Here is a 16,803-nt window from a genome sequence, read left to right on the forward strand (position 1 = left end):
TACCTGTTGCCAGTAAGGGCCGCAGAATATGGGTACGAAGAGACTGTCAAGCGCTGCAGGTTGAAGATAACCTCATTTGAGGCATCTCCTTTCTCTTCCTCTTTCAACTCTCGATATTTCATTCATTAAGAATTGGCTCTGCCGTATCTTGAGGTCTATATTAAGCTGGGCCCTCTCCATGGTCATCCCAGTGTGGCAAACCCAACACAGAGTCCAACCATTATGTTTGGGGGGATCAGTTGTCGAATAGCCATGATTTTAGCTTTTGAGGTACCTGAGTTCATTATCGGGGAGTCGAAGATTGAGGGGGATGGCATTCCATAACTGAGTCGCATTGTAGCCAAAGGAGTGCACTCCACTTCTCACTCTTCACATGGAAAAAATCACAGCCAGATGGGTTGATTGGATGATCGGAGGATCAAAGGGCTCTATTGGGTGTGTAATTGGAGATCAATGGTCTGAGGAAGAAGGGACCTTATGAGGAATTACAGGACACATACTGGCGTACACACTGGTATTGTACTCACAGGAACCACAGTGTATCATGGACTAATAGAAACTAACCAGAAAAATATTGTTTACTTCAGCGGCTTCAAAACAATACAGTACCGCATGGTGAAGACTTACGGGCTAACTTTCATCCATTATGCAGGGATTCTGGTATTGTCAATATCAGGGTTTAAATCTACCCCCTGGGCCTTCATGAGTTTATTGGATTTCTACATTTAACTACATTATCAGCCCTGAAAAAGTAATCCAAGATGAAACACGTGTCGGCTGTCTTCTTATGTAGAAATATTGTCACTACTAATGACCTTTGAGCTCTTCAGCAATGAAAATTGGACTTCTGTAGTATTTGCTCAAGGAATACACAAGTAGAAGGTTAAATACTGAGTTTATTCTGCTCAGGAGAAATACAGCGACATGAGGCAGAAACAGAGGTCAACTGCCAAAACACTGACATTCTGAGATAAAGCCTGGAACCATCATGAAGTAAAGGTTCTACATACAGGTGCCTGAGAGGCACAACACTGAGAATACTACATTATCCTCTTTTCTATACAACGAAAGATACAACCAAGATAGGAAAAAAGAAAGAACAAGAAGAAGAAGAAGGAACACAGGCGAGAAAGAAAAGGAAAGAAAAGAAAAGAAACATGGAAAGGAAAAGTAGCAGGGCATAACTGAGAACAAAACATGACTTAAAAGGTTATCTGAACCTGGCAGGAATCCTACAGACTCTAAGACTCCTGCGAGGCTCTGGCACAAAAGTTACATAAACTTTACTACTATTACTTCCATTCCCATCTTTAGCAACAGAACTTAAACTACCATCATAGGAAACAGAACTGGGACTTGACGAAAGGTCATTAGAGGAAGCATCATCTCTACCGACCATAACAACTTTACAAATGTTCCACCAATTCTTGTTATTCACCCGCACTGCATTACCACAAACCTTATCAACCACTAATGGCTCAGAGAATTTGCTCTTACCCTTGGTGACATGAACAGGATTTTTATTGCGAACCACATCACCAGCACAAATATTGTGAGGAACAGATTTTTTCCTTTCATCAAAATAAATTTTTTGCTTATTCTGAGCATCAGAAACATTGTCTCTCACGAAACCATCAATGCCATCCATCACATTCATCTTCACCCATTTAGACATCCAACCTGGACAAATTTTGGTAGAAGGTTTCCTTCCCCTTAAAAGTTCAAAAGGAGAAACCCCAGTTGAAGAATGCGCAGTAGTACGGTAAAACCATAACATAGAACGCACAGCATTCTCAACCACACACTTGCTGGCAATGGCCCACTGGACACAGTTATTGAGCACACGATTCATTCTTTCAACAAGGCCATTAGCCTGGGGGTGATAGAGGGAACTCTTTTTATGAGTAACACCACCCTGTTTAAGGGAACATTCAACTTCAGAACTAACAAACTGTACACCATTGTCCGTCATGACAACCGAAGGAAAACCCTCTCTCAAAAAGATGTCTTTCAAAAAAAGAATAACGTTAGCAGAGGAAGGTTCACTGATAAAACGAATTTCCGGCCATTTGGAGTAATAATCAATGGCAACAATAGCAAAACGAGAACAAGAGGGTAAGAGATAGAAAGGACCAACTAAATCAACTCCAACCCTTTCCCATGCTCTTTCCGGAAATTGAATAGGTTCCAAAGGGGGAGACCTAACCTTGTGACTTTTGTCTGAAGACTTGCAAATGACACAATTATCAACCAAGGTATCAACACAAACATCCATTTGCGGCCACCAAAACACATCCCTCAACCTACGCTTCGTGAAAGTTTTCCCTAAATGACCTTCATGTGCACCGTCAACCAGACGTTTCCACAAGCTCTCAGGAGGAATAAGCCTTCCACACCGCATAGGAACACCATCTTCAACAGTAAGTTCATCAGCAACTTTAACATAGGTTTGGAAAAGTCCAGAAACATTCTTTTCTTTTGGCCAACCAGATTTCAAGTAATTTACAACTTGAAGAAGTACCTCATCCTTTAACAACTCCTTTTTCCACTCGACTTCATTGATAGCACACATCCCTTCAAGATCCAAAGCGGCAACAAAACAATCCTCTAGATCATCTTCCTTTTCAAAATCACAATCGTTCCCAGTTATAGGAAAACGTGAAAAATAATCTGCCCTGACATTCTTCGAACCAGGCAGATAAACAACCTCAAAGTCATATTGTAGTAACTTCGTAGACAACCTAGCAATCCTAGGGGTATGCTCCTTAATCTTTTCACCAGACAAAGTAGAGACAAGAGGATTATGATCTGTACGAATTACAAAATGACTACCCCAAAGATAAGGGTTGAACTTCCTGACCGCCCACCAGCAAGCTAAAAGCTCCTTCTCAATGACAGAGAAGTTCACCTCGGCCCCACGAAAAAACCCTCGAAGCATAAGCAATGGTATTGTCAATTTGGCCATTCCTTTGAGTGAGCACAGCCCCAAGACCAAAACCACTCGCATCCACAGTCACAACACATTCTTTGTTAGGGTCAAAAGGTTTAAGCACACTCTCACCCACTAACTGTAATTTAACCCACTTGAAAATTTCTTGACAGTTCTTATCCCAAACAAATGGCACATTCTTCTTTAACATGTTAGTCAGGGGTTGAACTTTAGATGCATAATCTTTGATAAATCTGGAATAAAATTCACTGAGCCCAATGAATGACTTTAAACCAGATTTATTGACAGGAGGGGAAGCATCTACAATGGCTTTCACCAAACCAGGTCGTGGTTCCACACCTTCATGTGAGACCACATGACCTAGAAATTCCATTTTTTCCTTTAAGAAAACACATTTCTCACTCTTAAGTACAATGCTTTTAACTTGCATGATTCCTAAAACTTGATTCAAAGAAATGTCATGATCCTCTTTGTTCTCGCCAAAAATCAAAACATCATCCTGGAAAACAATTACTCCAGGAGTATCTTTAAACATTTGACTCATTAGTCTTTGGAAAACTGCAGCCGCTGATGCGAGGCCGAACGGCATCCTGCAGTATTGAAAACTTCCGAAAGGAGAGACAAATGCCGTCAAATGTCTAGAAGATTGACTCAACACCACCTGGTGGTAAGCGGAAGCCAAATCCAACTTTGTGAACCACCTTGCACCTCTGGTAAGAGACAATAAATCTGTGATTTTTGGCAAGGGGTGTGAATCAATCCAGATGTTTTTATTGAGACTGCGCAAGTCCACACAGACGCGCAAATCACCATTCCTCTTCCTGGCGACAACAAGAGGAGACAACCACAGGGACGACTCTATAGGTTCTATGACCCCTTTCTTGCACAAACCATTCAACTCCTTTTCCAAATCAACCCTTACGCTGAAAGGAACACTCCTGACCTTATGTTTTACAGGGATAGCCCCATCTTTCACCCTAATCTCGTGGTTAAAACCTTTAATCATACCAAGACTGTTCCCAAAGACAGTAGGAAACTTGAAAATTAATTTCTCAATATAGTCATTTGAGTCTATGACTGCTAACCTCTCAATATAGTCGCAAGATTCCGCGATACTGATCTGTTCTTTAGTACCAGGTCTAAGGATCATCTTAAACAATCCCTGGTGGAACCACCCCAAGATGTTTAACCGCTTTATAGAAACATATATTTTGCCAAAGATTTTCCTTCCCCTGAACTGAATGATGTCTTCAAAAAAACCAAGAAGAGCTATCCTGCGTCCTTCTTAAGAAACAGGAGCTCTATCAGGTGGCATGAGCTTCCTTTCAGGCCAAGTCACATCAAACAATTCTTGGGTGATCATAGTTACTTTAGCGCCTGAATCTACTAACAAGGAAATGACTTTGTCACCCACACCGAAATCTTCATAAGGATCAACACATTCTGAGGGGTCCCCAGGGATAACACCATCATCTCGTACCACCACAACCATGTCCCTTAGGTCATCTTGGATACTGTTGATAGGATCCGAGTCCCTTCCGGTACTTTCATAAAATTCTGAGACATTTCCTACTGCATTAACAGTGCTCTGACCCTGAGATTTATTGTTGAAAGTAGAGGTTCCCTGTTTTGAGACTTGACAAATTTTTGCAAAGTGACCAAATTTTCCACAATTCCAACAGGTAGAGTTCCTTGCAGGACAACATTTGTTGTTCTTGTTATGTGAAGGATTACCACATCTATAACAAATGTCACCCATAGAAAAGGCATTTCTCTCAAAACGTTGTGAACTGGGAAAATTGTTTTTTTCAAAGCGTTGTTGACCAAAAGCCGCTTTATTGTCCTTGTTCTCCTTAGTTCTAACTATAGAAATTGCTTCTTCACATTTCTTCTCAAGTTCCTTTACTTCCTTTTTATACAACTCTATACTCTTGGCCATGCGGATAGTCTCTTCAAGCGTTGGATTGCCCAACGTAAGTAGTTTTTGTTGAATAGACTTGCCAGAACACTTACAAACATATTGATCTCTAATTAATTGTTCTCTAAAACCCTCAAATTCGCATTCTGCACTCAGCTGTCTTAAACTAGAGACATAAGTCTCAACATCCTCCCCTGGTAGCTGTTCTCTTTTGAAGAATTTGTGTCTAATAACAACTAGACTAGGCTTAACGTCAAATCTCAACTCCAGTCTCATTCTAGTCTCAGTGTATTCGTCTACATCTTCTTCTGCGTTGTTTCTTGTCAAGGGCGGTAAATGTTTATAGATCTCTCTCCCCTCAAAACCTAAAGAATGTAATAATAGGCATTTCTTCCTTTCTGCGCGATATCTTGACGCCCCTATAGCACCCAAATAAGTCTCAAAAGTATCGAACCATTTTTTCCAATTTATGGGTGGATTTCCTGGGGTTTCCAGAAATGGAGGTGGAGGAGAAACTGATTGCATGTTGAGCAAAATGTGTTTTTTTATTCTCAATAAAGTGCCAGTTAATTGCAAATCCCCATTGACTTGCTTTCCAAATTTTTATAGACTTGCCTTGTCGCTGATCCATTTACACTACTTTTTCTTTGCATTTACAGTCTCTATGCTTTGTTTTCCTCCTTTTTTTTATGGCTCCAGCGTGTAAAATTTGACAAAAAGCGCAGCGTTGGTGTTGTGATGCCTGCTTACCTGAACATGTGAAAGAGGCAAATATTCAGGTTTTGGCATACGTTGCCAAGGTGACAGATTCGCTGTGCTTTTAACGTTGCTAAGGATTCGCCGTGAAGAGCAAGCAGGATTCGCCGTACGCGGTTGGGTATACAGCGTTGCCTTGGTAACGCGTCTAAAATGGCGGAGACAAGCGTCAGTTGCGTTTTAACGCGCTGCCAGCCACACGCGCCAGAATCCACAAAGCGCGGCTACGTTGCCAATCACCTACGCGCTGAAGACAAGCCGATGACGTCAATTACCAAAATGCGCTTAAGCTTTCTTTTTTTAAACAGGAAAACGCTATAAACGCGCTGGGATTAAAGCGGAATCACTTATCTCGCTTATCTTCGACGTCTGCTTGGTGAAGGGTGCTTAGAAAACGGCTGGTCTTCGTTCTCCCACGACGTTTATGCAAAAACGCTGCAACTTGAGGAAAGTCGAGGTAAGGCAGGTTCTTTACTTTCTCCTGAGCATCGTCGCCAACAATTTTGTAGTATTTGCTCAAGGAATACACAAGTAGAAGGTTAAATACTGAGTTTATTCTGCTCAGGAGAAATACAGCGACATGAGGCAGAAACAGAAGTCAACTGCCAAAATACTAACATTCTGAGATAAAGCCTGGAACCATCATGAAGTAAAGGTTCTACATACAGGTGCCTGAGAGGCACAACACTGAGAATACTACAACTTCTTTCAACAGCAGTAAAACAAATGACTCTTTGTAGTGCTCTGGGTGCACTAATCTATAGATTAAAAACTATTGGACTCAAGGACGAACCCTGTGGAACTCCACACTGTGAATGAAGATGTCCAAGGTGCAAGAAACTTTGAAGACTTGAAACGTTCTGTATTTCAGGAAGGAGGAGAGCCATCTCAGAGCCATTCCTGTGACATCTATGTTGTTAATTCTAATAATGAGGATGTCATGGTTTACCATGTCAAATACTGCGCTGAGGTCAAGAAGTATGATGGCAGTAGTGTCACCCTGATCTAGCAGCATTTTTGCCTCCTCGTTTTCTGTTCTATGCTTGGAACAGAATCTGGTTTAGGTAGGGTGCAAGACATTGTGTATTTCTAAGAAGTCTGAGTATATCTGATTGACATGTTTCTCTAGGACTTTCCTCAGACCAGGGAGTAATGAGATTGGTCTGTAGTTTTCTAGGCAAATGGGGTCCAGGTTAGGTTTCTTTATGAGGGCTTTAACCATGGCGTGTTCCATGCGTGTCCCCCCCCCCCCCCCGAGCACAGCAGTTCAGTCCTGCCTCCAACCCACATCAGCAGCCCAAAATTGTCATGGCCTACGTCACACCCTCCACCCCTTTCCCAAAAGATATCAACAGTAGAACATTATATTCTATGGTGAGAAGATTCAGAAAGAACATAAAAATCAATTAGCAATAAGCATGGTAGGGTCGTCCTGTTGGGGAGTTGCACGAAGGCACAGCAGACTCCCCTCGTAGAGCACAATGGTGCCAAGGTTCTGGTGTGTTTCCCCTTTCCTCCCAGGGGCGCACCCTGGTGGCATGCAGGGTACATTCCTGTGCAGTCCAGGGACTTTGTTATGGCTGTGGTTCGTTCCGGACTGTCCATAGGGTTTCAGCTTCAAGTGTCTGGTGCAGCCTAATGTGGCTTCACAACCTGTGGATTCGTGTTGCCCACGGTCAGCAAGGTGGAGCAGAAAGGGGCGATTGCAGCACCATTTTATCCCCAGTCCCGCATTGTTACTCTATGTCAGAAAGGACTGCATTAGAATGAGTGGGGCTCAAATCTGGATTGTTCCGTGGGGATCTCCGGAGAGTACTTTTCAAAAAGCCCTCCACATGCCGAGGGTTGGTACAGAAGGGTTTTTGACCTGGTGTCTAATCTGCAGTCTCGCAGGGAATAGCATGGCATAAGGGATGTTGGCCTACTGTAGTTTCTTTTTTTTTTTATTGGAAGGAACATTTACCCGGCGTCTTAGACCGCCATTGTAAAGTCCAGATAGATGGCCAGTTCCTAGCCTTCGTAGGACAGTGTTTTTTGTTCTCTGGCTAGCCTCAAAGCTGTGTCCTGGTCCCGATAATTGAGTATACATGCGATGATTGGTCTGGCAGGAGCTCCAGGCGGGAGTTTGGCAGCCAGAGAGTGATACGCTCTTTCTACTATGAATATTGTGGAGAAAGCACTTCTTTTGAATATTGTCCTCAGTAGGCACTCTCCACAGTCCTCCATACGGCCGGTGTTGGTGGACTCCGTCACTCCTAAAATACGAGTGTTATTGCGGCGCAACCTCGATTCTAGATCATAATTTTTGCCCACAATCATTTTCAGTTGGCGTTCCATGAGGAGTAGTTGTTCTTTTCTGCCCATGGATGTGTGTTCCAGAGTAATGTTATGTTAATGTTAATGGGCATTTGTAAAGCACACTTTCACCGGGTGGCTTCATGGCGCTACATAGACTGAGTAAGTACCAGAAAGAAAAATTTATTATGTGCTTGCTCAAATAGCCAGGTCTTAAGAAGGCCTCGGAACTGCAAGATGTCAGTGCAGGACCGAATTTCCAGGGGGTATGAATTCCAGAGTTTAGGAGCAAGAACCGCAAATACTGAGTTTATTCTGCTCAGGAGAAATACAGCGACATGAGGCAGAAACAGAGGTCAACTGCCAAAACACTGACATTCTGAGATAAAGCCTGGAACCATCATGAAGTAAAGGTTCTACATACAGGTGCCTGAGAGGCACAACACTGAGAATACTACATTATCCTCTTTTCTATACAACGAAAGATACAACCAAGATAGGAAAAAAGAAAGAACAAGAAGAAGAAGAAGGAACACAGGCGAGAAAGAAAAGGAAAGAAAAGAAAAGAAACATGGAAAGGAAAAGTAGCAGGGCATAACTGAGAACAAAACATGACTTAAAAGGTTATCTGAACCTGGCAGGAATCCTACAGACTCTAAGACTCCTGCGAGGCTCTGGCACAAAAGTTACATAAACTTTACTACTATTACTTCCATTCCCATCTTTAGCAACAGAACTTAAACTACCATCATAGGAAACAGAACTGGGACTTGACGAAAGGTCATTAGAGGAAACATCATCTCTACCGACCATAACAACTTTACAAATGTTCCACCAATTCTTGTTATTCACCCGCACTGCATTACCACAAACCTTATCAACCACTAATGGCTCGGAGAATTTGCTCTTACCCTTGGTGACATGAACAGGATTTTTATTGCGAACCACATCACCAGCACAAATATTGTGAGGAACAGATTTTTTCCTTTCATCAAAATTAATTTTTTGCTTATTCTGAGCATCAGAAACATTGTCTCTCACGAAACCATCAATGCCATCCATCACATTCATCTTCACCCATTTAGACATCCAACCTGGACAAATTTTGGTAGAAGGTTTCCTTCCCCTTAAAAGTTCAAAAGGAGAAACCCCAGTTGAAGAATGCGCAGTAGTACGGTAAAACCATAACATGGAACGCACAGCATTCTCAACCACACACTTGCTGGCAATGGCCCACTGGACACAGTTATTGAGCACACGATTCATTCTTTCAACAAGGCCATTAGCCTGGGGGTGATAGAGGGAACTCTTTTTATGAGTAACACCACCCTGTTTAAGGGAACATTCAACTTCAGAACTAACAAACTGTACACCATTGTCCGTCATGACAACCGAAGGAAAACCCTCTCTCAAAAAGATGTCTTTCAAAAAAAGAATAACGTTAGCAGAGGAAGGTTCACTAATAAAACGAATTTCCGGCCATTTGGAGTAATAATCAATGGCAACAATAGCAAAACGAGAACAAGAGGGTAAGAGATAGAAAGAACCAACTAAATCAACTCCAATCCTTTCCCATGCTCTTTCCGGAAATTGAATAGGTTCCAAAGGGGGAGACCTAACCTTGTGACTTTTGTCTGAAGACTTGCAAATGACACAATTATCAACCAAGGTATCAACACAAACATCCATTTGCGGCCACCAAAACACATCCCTCAACCTACGCTTCGTGAAAGTTTTCCCTAAATGACCTTCATGTGCACCGTCAACCAGACGTTTCCACAAGCTCTCAGGAGGAATAAGCCTTCCACACTGCATAAGAACACCATCTTCAACAGTAAGTTCATCAGCAACTTTAACATAGGTTTGGAAAAGTCCAGAAACATTCTTTTCTTTTGGCCAACCAGATTTCAAGTAATTTACAACTTGAAGAAGTACCTCATCCTTTAACAACTCCTTTTTCCACTCGACTTCATTGATAGCACACATCCCTTCAAGATCCAAAGCGGCAACAAAACAATCCTCTAGATCATCTTCCTTTTCAAAATCACAATCGTTCCCAGTTATAGGAAAACGTGAAAAATAATCTGCCCTGACATTCTTCGAACCAGGCAGATAAACAACCTCAAAGTCATATTGTAGTAACTTCGTAGACAACCTAGCAATCCTAGGGGTATGCTCCTTAATCTTTTCACCAGACAAAGTAGAGACAAGAGGATTATGATCTGTACGAATTACAAAATGACTACCCCAAAGATAAGGGTTGAACTTCCTGACCGCCCACCAGCAAGCTAAAAGCTCCTTCTCAATGACAGAGAAGTTCACCTCGGCCCCACGAAAAAACCCTCGAAGCATAAGCAATGGTATTGTCAATTTGGCCATTCCTTTGAGTGAGCACAGCCCCAAGACCAAAACCACTCGCATCCACAGTCACAACACATTCTTTGTTAGGGTCAAAAGGTTTAAGCACACTCTCACCCACTAACTGTAATTTAACCCACTTGAAAATTTCTTGACAGTTCTTATCCCAAACAAATGGCACATTCTTCTTTAACATGTTAGTCAGGGGTTGAACTTTAGATGCATAATCTTTGATAAATCTGGAATAAAATTCACTGAGCCCAATGAATGACTTTAAACCAGATTTATTGACAGGAGGGGAAGCATCTACAATGGCTTTCACCAAACCAGGTCGTGGTTCCACACCTTCATGTGAGACCACATGACCTAGAAATTCCATTTTTTCCTTTAAGAAAACACATTTCTCACTCTTAAGTACAATGCTTTTAACTTGCATGATTCCTAAAACTTGATTCAAAGAAATGTCATGATCCTCTTTGTTCTCGCCAAAAATCAAAACATCATCCTGGAAAACAATTACTCCAGGAGTATCTTTAAACATTTGACTCATTAGTCTTTGGAAAACGGCAGCCACTGATGCGAGGCCGAACGGCATCCTGCAGTATTGAAAACTTCCGAAAGGAGAGACAAATGCCGTCAAATGTCTAGAAGATTGACTCAACACCACCTGGTGGTAAGCGGAAGCCAAATCCAACTTTGTGAACCACCTTGCACCTCTGGTAAGAGACAATAAATCTGTGATTTTTGGCAAGGGGTGTGAATCAATCCAGATGTTTTTATTGAGACTGCGCAAGTCCACACAGACGCGCAAATCACCATTCCTCTTCCTGGCGACACCAAGAGGAGACAACCACAGGGACGACTCTATAGGTTCTATGACCCCTTTCTTGCACAAACCATTCAACTCCTTTTCCAAATCATCCCTTACGCTGAAAGGAACACTCCTGACCTTATGTTTTACAGGGATAGCCCCATCTTTCACCCTAATCTCGTGGTTAAAACCTTTAATCATACCAAGACTGTTCCCAAAGACAGTAGGAAACTTGAAAATTAATTTCTCAATATAGTCATTTGAGTCTATGACTGCTAACCTCTCAATATAGTCGCAAGATTCCGCGATACTGATCTGTTCTTTAGTACCAGGTCTAAGGATCATCTTAAACAATCCCTGGTGGAACCACCCCAAGATGTTTAACCGCTTTATAGAAACATATATTTTGCCAAAGATTTTCCTTCCCCTGAACTGAATGATGTCTTCAAAAAAACCAAGAAGAGCTATCCTGCGTCCTTCTTAAGAAACAGGAGCTCTATCAGGTGGCATGAGCTTCCTTTCAGGCCAAGTCACATCAAACAATTCTTGGGTGATCATAGTTACTTTAGCGCCTGAATCTACTAACAAGGAAATGACTTTGTCACCCACACCGAAATCTTCATAAGGATCAACACATTCTGAGGGGTCCCCAGGGATAACACCATCATCTCGTACCACCACAACCATGTCCCTTAGGTCATCTTGGATACTGTTGATAGGATCCGAGTCCCTTCCGGTACTTTCATAAAATTCTGAGACATTTCCTACTGCATTAACAGTGCTCTGACCCTGAGATTTATTGTTGAAAGTAGAGGTTCCCTGTTTTGAGACTTGACAAATTTTTGCAAAGTGACCAAATTTTCCACAATTCCGACAGGTAGAGTTCCTTGCAGGACAACATTTGTTGTTCTTGTTATGTGAAGGATTACCACATCTATAACAAATGTCACTCCTAGAAAAGGCATTTCTCTCAAAACATTGTGAACTGGGAAAATTGTTTTTTTCAAAGCGTTGTTGACCAAAAGCCGCTTTATTGTCCTTGTTCTCCTTAGTTCTAACTATAGAAATTGCTTCTTCACATTTCTTCTAAAGTTCCTTTACTTCCTTTTTAGACAACTCTATACTCTTGGCCATGCGGATAGTCTCTTCAAGCGTTGGATTGCCCAACGTAAGTAGTTTTTGTTGAATAGACTTGCCAGAACACTTACAAACATATTGATCTCTAATTAATTGTTCTCTAAAACCCTCAAATTCGCATTCTGCACTCAGCTGTCTTAAACTAGAGACATAAGTCTCAACATCCTCCCCTGGTAGCTGTTCTCTTTTGAAGAATTTGTGTCTAATAACAACTAGACTAGGCTTAACGTCAAATCTCAACTCCAGTCTCATTCTAGTCTCAGTGTATTCGTCTACATCTTCTTCTGCGTTGTTTCTTGTCAAGGGCGGTAAATGTTTATAGATCTCTCTCCCCTCAAAACCTAAAGAATGTTATAATAGGCATTTCTTCCTTTCTGCGCGATATCTTGACGCCCCTATAGCACCCAAATAAGTCTCAAAAGTATCGAACCATTTTTTCCAATTTATGGGTGGATTTCCTGGGGTTTCCAGAAATGGAGGTGGAGGAGAAACTGATTGCATGTTGAGCAAAATGTGTTTTTTTATTCTCAATAAAGTGCCAGTTAATTGCAAATCCCCATTGACTTGCTTTCCAAATTTTTATAGACTTGCCTTGTCGCTGATCCATTTACACTACTTTTTCGTTGCATTTACAGTCTCTATGCTTTGTTTTCCTCCTTTTTTTTATGGCTCCAGCGTGTAAAATTTGACAAAAAGCGCAGCGTTGGTGTTGTGATGCCTGCTTACACGAACATGTGAAAGCGGCAAATATTCAGGTTTTGGCATACGTTGCCAAGGTGACAGATTCGCTGTGCTTTTAACGTTGCTAAGGATTCGCCGTGAAGAGCAAGCAGGATTCGCCGTACGCGGTTGGGTATACAGCGTTGCCTTGGTAACGCGTCTAAAGTGGCGGAGACAAGCGTCAGTTGCGTTTTAACGCGCTGCCAGCCACACGCGCCAGAATCCACAAAGCGCGGCTACGTTTCCAATCACCTACGCGCTGAAGACAAGCCGATGACGTCAATTACCAAAATGCGCTTAAGCTTTCTTTTTTTAAACAGGAAAACGCTATAAACGCGCTGGGATTAAAGCGGAATCACTTATCTCGCTTATCTTCGACGTCTGCTTGGTGAAGGGTGCTTAGAAAACGGCTGGTCTTCGTTCTCCCACGACGTTTATGCAAAAACGCTGCAACTTGAGGAAAGTCGAGGTAAGGCAGGTTCTTTACTTTCTCCTGAGCATCATCGCCAACAATTTTGTAGTATTTGCTCAAGGAATACAGAAGTAGAAGGTTAAATACTGAATTTATTCTGCTCAGGAGAAATACAGCGACATGAGGCAGAAACAGAAGTCAACTGCCAAAATACTAACATTCTGAGATAAAGCCTGGAACCATCATGAAGTAAAGGTTCTACATACAGGTGCCTGAGAGGCACAACACTGAGAATACTACAACTTCTTTCAACAGCAGTAAAACAAATGACTCTTTGTAGTGCTCTGGGTGCACTAATCTATAGATTAAAAACTATTGGACCTGTGGAACTCCACACTGTGAATGAAGATGTCCAAGGTGCAAGAAACTTTGAAGACTTGAAACGTTCTGTATTTCAGGAAGGAGGAGAGCCATCTCAGAGCCATTCCTGTGACATCTATGTTGTTAATTCTAATAATGAGGATGTCATGGTTTACCATGTCAAATACTGCGCTGAGGTCAAGAAGTATGATGGCAGTAGTGTCACCCTGATCTAGCAGCATTTTTGCCTCCTCGTTTTCTGTTCTATGCTTGGAACAGAATCTGGTTTAGGTAGGGTGCAAGACATTGTGTATTTCTAAGAAGTCTGAGTATATCTGATTGACATGTTTCTCTAGGACTTTCCTCTGACCAGGGAGTAATGAGATTGGTCTGTAGTTTTCTAGGCAAATGGGGTCCAGGTTAGGTTTCTTTATGAGGGCTTTAACCATGGCGTGTTCCATGCGTGTCCCCCCCCCCCCCCGAGCACAGCAGTTCAGTCCTGCCTCCAACCCACATCAGCAGCCCAAAATTGTCATGGCCTACGTCACACCCTCCACCCCTTTCCCAAAAGACATCAACAGTAGAACATTATCTTCTATGGTGAGAAGATTCAGAAAGAACATAAAAATCAATTAGCAATAAGCATGGTAGGGTCGTCCTGTTGGGGAGTTGCACGAAGGCACAGCAGACTCCCCTCGTAGAGCACAATGGTGCCAAGGTTCTGGTGTGTTTCCCCTTTCCTCCCAGGGGCGCACCCTGGTGGCATGCAGGGTACATTCCTGTGCAGTCCAGGGACTTTGTTATGGCTGTGGTTCGTTCCGGACTGTCCATAGGGTGTCAGCTTCAAGTGTCTGGTGCAGCCTAATGTGGCTTCACAACCTGTGGATTCGTGTTGCCCACGGTCAGCAAGGTGGAGCAGAAAGGGGCGATTGCGGCACCATTTTATCCCCAGTCCCGCATTGTTACTCTATGTCAGAAAGGACTGCATTAGAATGAGTGGGGCTCAAATCTGGATTGTTCCGTGGGGATCTCCGGAGAGTACTTTTCAAAAAGCCCTCCACATGCCGAGGGTTGGTACAGAAGGGTTTTTGACCTGGTGTCTAATCTGCAGTCTCGCAGGGAATAGCATGGCATAAGGGATGTTGGCCTACTGTAGTTTCTTTTTTTTTGATTGGAAGGAACATTTACCCGGCGTCTTAGACCGCCATTGTAAAGTCCAGATAGATGGCCAGTTCCTAGCCTTCGTAGGACAGTGTTTTTTGTTCTCTGGCTAGCCTCAAAGCTGTGTCCTGGTCCCGATAATTGAGTATACATGCGATGATTGGTCTGGCAGGAGCTCCAGGCGGGAGTTTGGCAGCCAGCGAGTGATACGCTCTTTCTACTATGAATATTGTGGAGAAAGCACTTCTTTTGAATATTGTCCTCAGTAGGCACTCTCCACAGTCCTCCATACGGCCGGTGTTGGTGGACTCCGTCACTCCTAAAATACGAGTGTTATTGCGGCGCGAACCTCGATTCTAGATCATAATTTTTGCCCACAATCATTTTCAGTTGGCGTTCCATGAGGAGTAGTTGTTCTTTTCTGCCCATGGATGTGTGTTCCAGAGTAATGTTATGTTAATGTTAATGGGCATTTGTAAAGCACACTTTCACCGGGTGGCTTCATGGCGCTACATAGACTGAGTAAGTACCAGAAAGAAAAATGTATTATGTGCTTGCTCAAATAGCCAGGTCTTAAGAAGGCCTCGGAACTGCAAGATGTCAGTGCAGGACCGAATTTCCAGGGGGTATGAATTCCAGAGTTTAGGAGCAAGAACCGCAAATCTGCGGCCTTCCTGTCTAACTCGTTTAAAAGTAGGGATGGTGAGTAATGAGAGATGGGCAGAATGGAGGTTTTGTATTGGAATATGTCTATGAATCAGTCCGTTGATAAAAGCAGGACTTTTCCCCTGCAAGACTTTATAAACAAGGCAGCCCGTTTTAAATGCACAGCGCTGCAGGATAGGGAGCCAGTGTAGTTTTCTTAGCAAAGGCGTAACTGGTTGCCATCTTGGTTGTCGAGAGATCAGCCGTGCTGCCTGGTTCTGAACCAGCTGCAGCCGTGTGAAAAGATAGAGTGGCATTCCTAAGTATACAGAGTTAGCATAATCTAAATGTGACATAACAGTGGCAACTATGATCTGGGTTAGGGCATCATGGGTGAAGAACCGGTGTTCCCAACTGGAAAAAATCATTTAGAAATCACATTGCCGACCTGTGATTTTAATGTGAGCTCGTTATTCAGGGAGACTCCCAAGGTTTTTGCCGAAGTAGAAGGGGAAGGTGAAGGACCCAGCGCTGGAGGCCAATAATATGGGCTCCAACATTTCTGGCTGTCCCCAGTCAAAACAATCTCTGTTTTCCCTGGGTTCAATTTAAGATGGCTATGGTCCATCCACTGTTGTATATGCAGCATGGTAGCCTGAAAGTCCAACACAGAGCTATGGGAGCCATCTATCTGAAAGACCAACTGTAGGTCATCCGCATAATTGAAGACTGTCAGAGTTCTATCTATAAGAGATTTAATCAGGGGAGAGATGTAAATATTAAACAAGTGCGGAGAGAGTGCCGAGCCCTGTGGGACTCCACAAGTGATTTTACGCGGTGGAGCCAAAGAAGGCCCTAGGCGAACTGCCTGAAACCTGTCATCCAGAAATAAAGTAAGCCAGCAAGCAGCCATGCCTCTAATACCCGCGAGTCTGACACGGTCGACCAAAATAGTGTTTGACCGTGTGAAACGCTGATGATAAGTCCAGTAGTACCAGAGCATGGGGGGAACCCAAATCAGCCCGATCCCGGAGGGTATCCAGGACTGCCAATATGACAGTTTTGGTGGAATGAGCCGCCCGAAACCCTGCCTGGGGAGGATCGAGGTATTTCGATTCTTCCAGAAAATTAGAAAGGCTGCTTGCTATGTGGGCCTCCAATATCTTGGCAAGAAACAGGAGCAAAGAAATAGGACGATAATCGGATAGGAGCGTTGGATCAGCTTCTAGTTTTTTTAGTAGGGGTACCATGATGGGTTTCTTAAAAGTCATAGGAACTTG

Source organism: Lissotriton vulgaris, chromosome 8, assembly GCF_964263255.1.
Source record: "Lissotriton vulgaris chromosome 8, aLisVul1.2, whole genome shotgun sequence".
NCBI lineage: Eukaryota > Metazoa > Chordata > Amphibia > Caudata > Salamandridae > Lissotriton > Lissotriton vulgaris.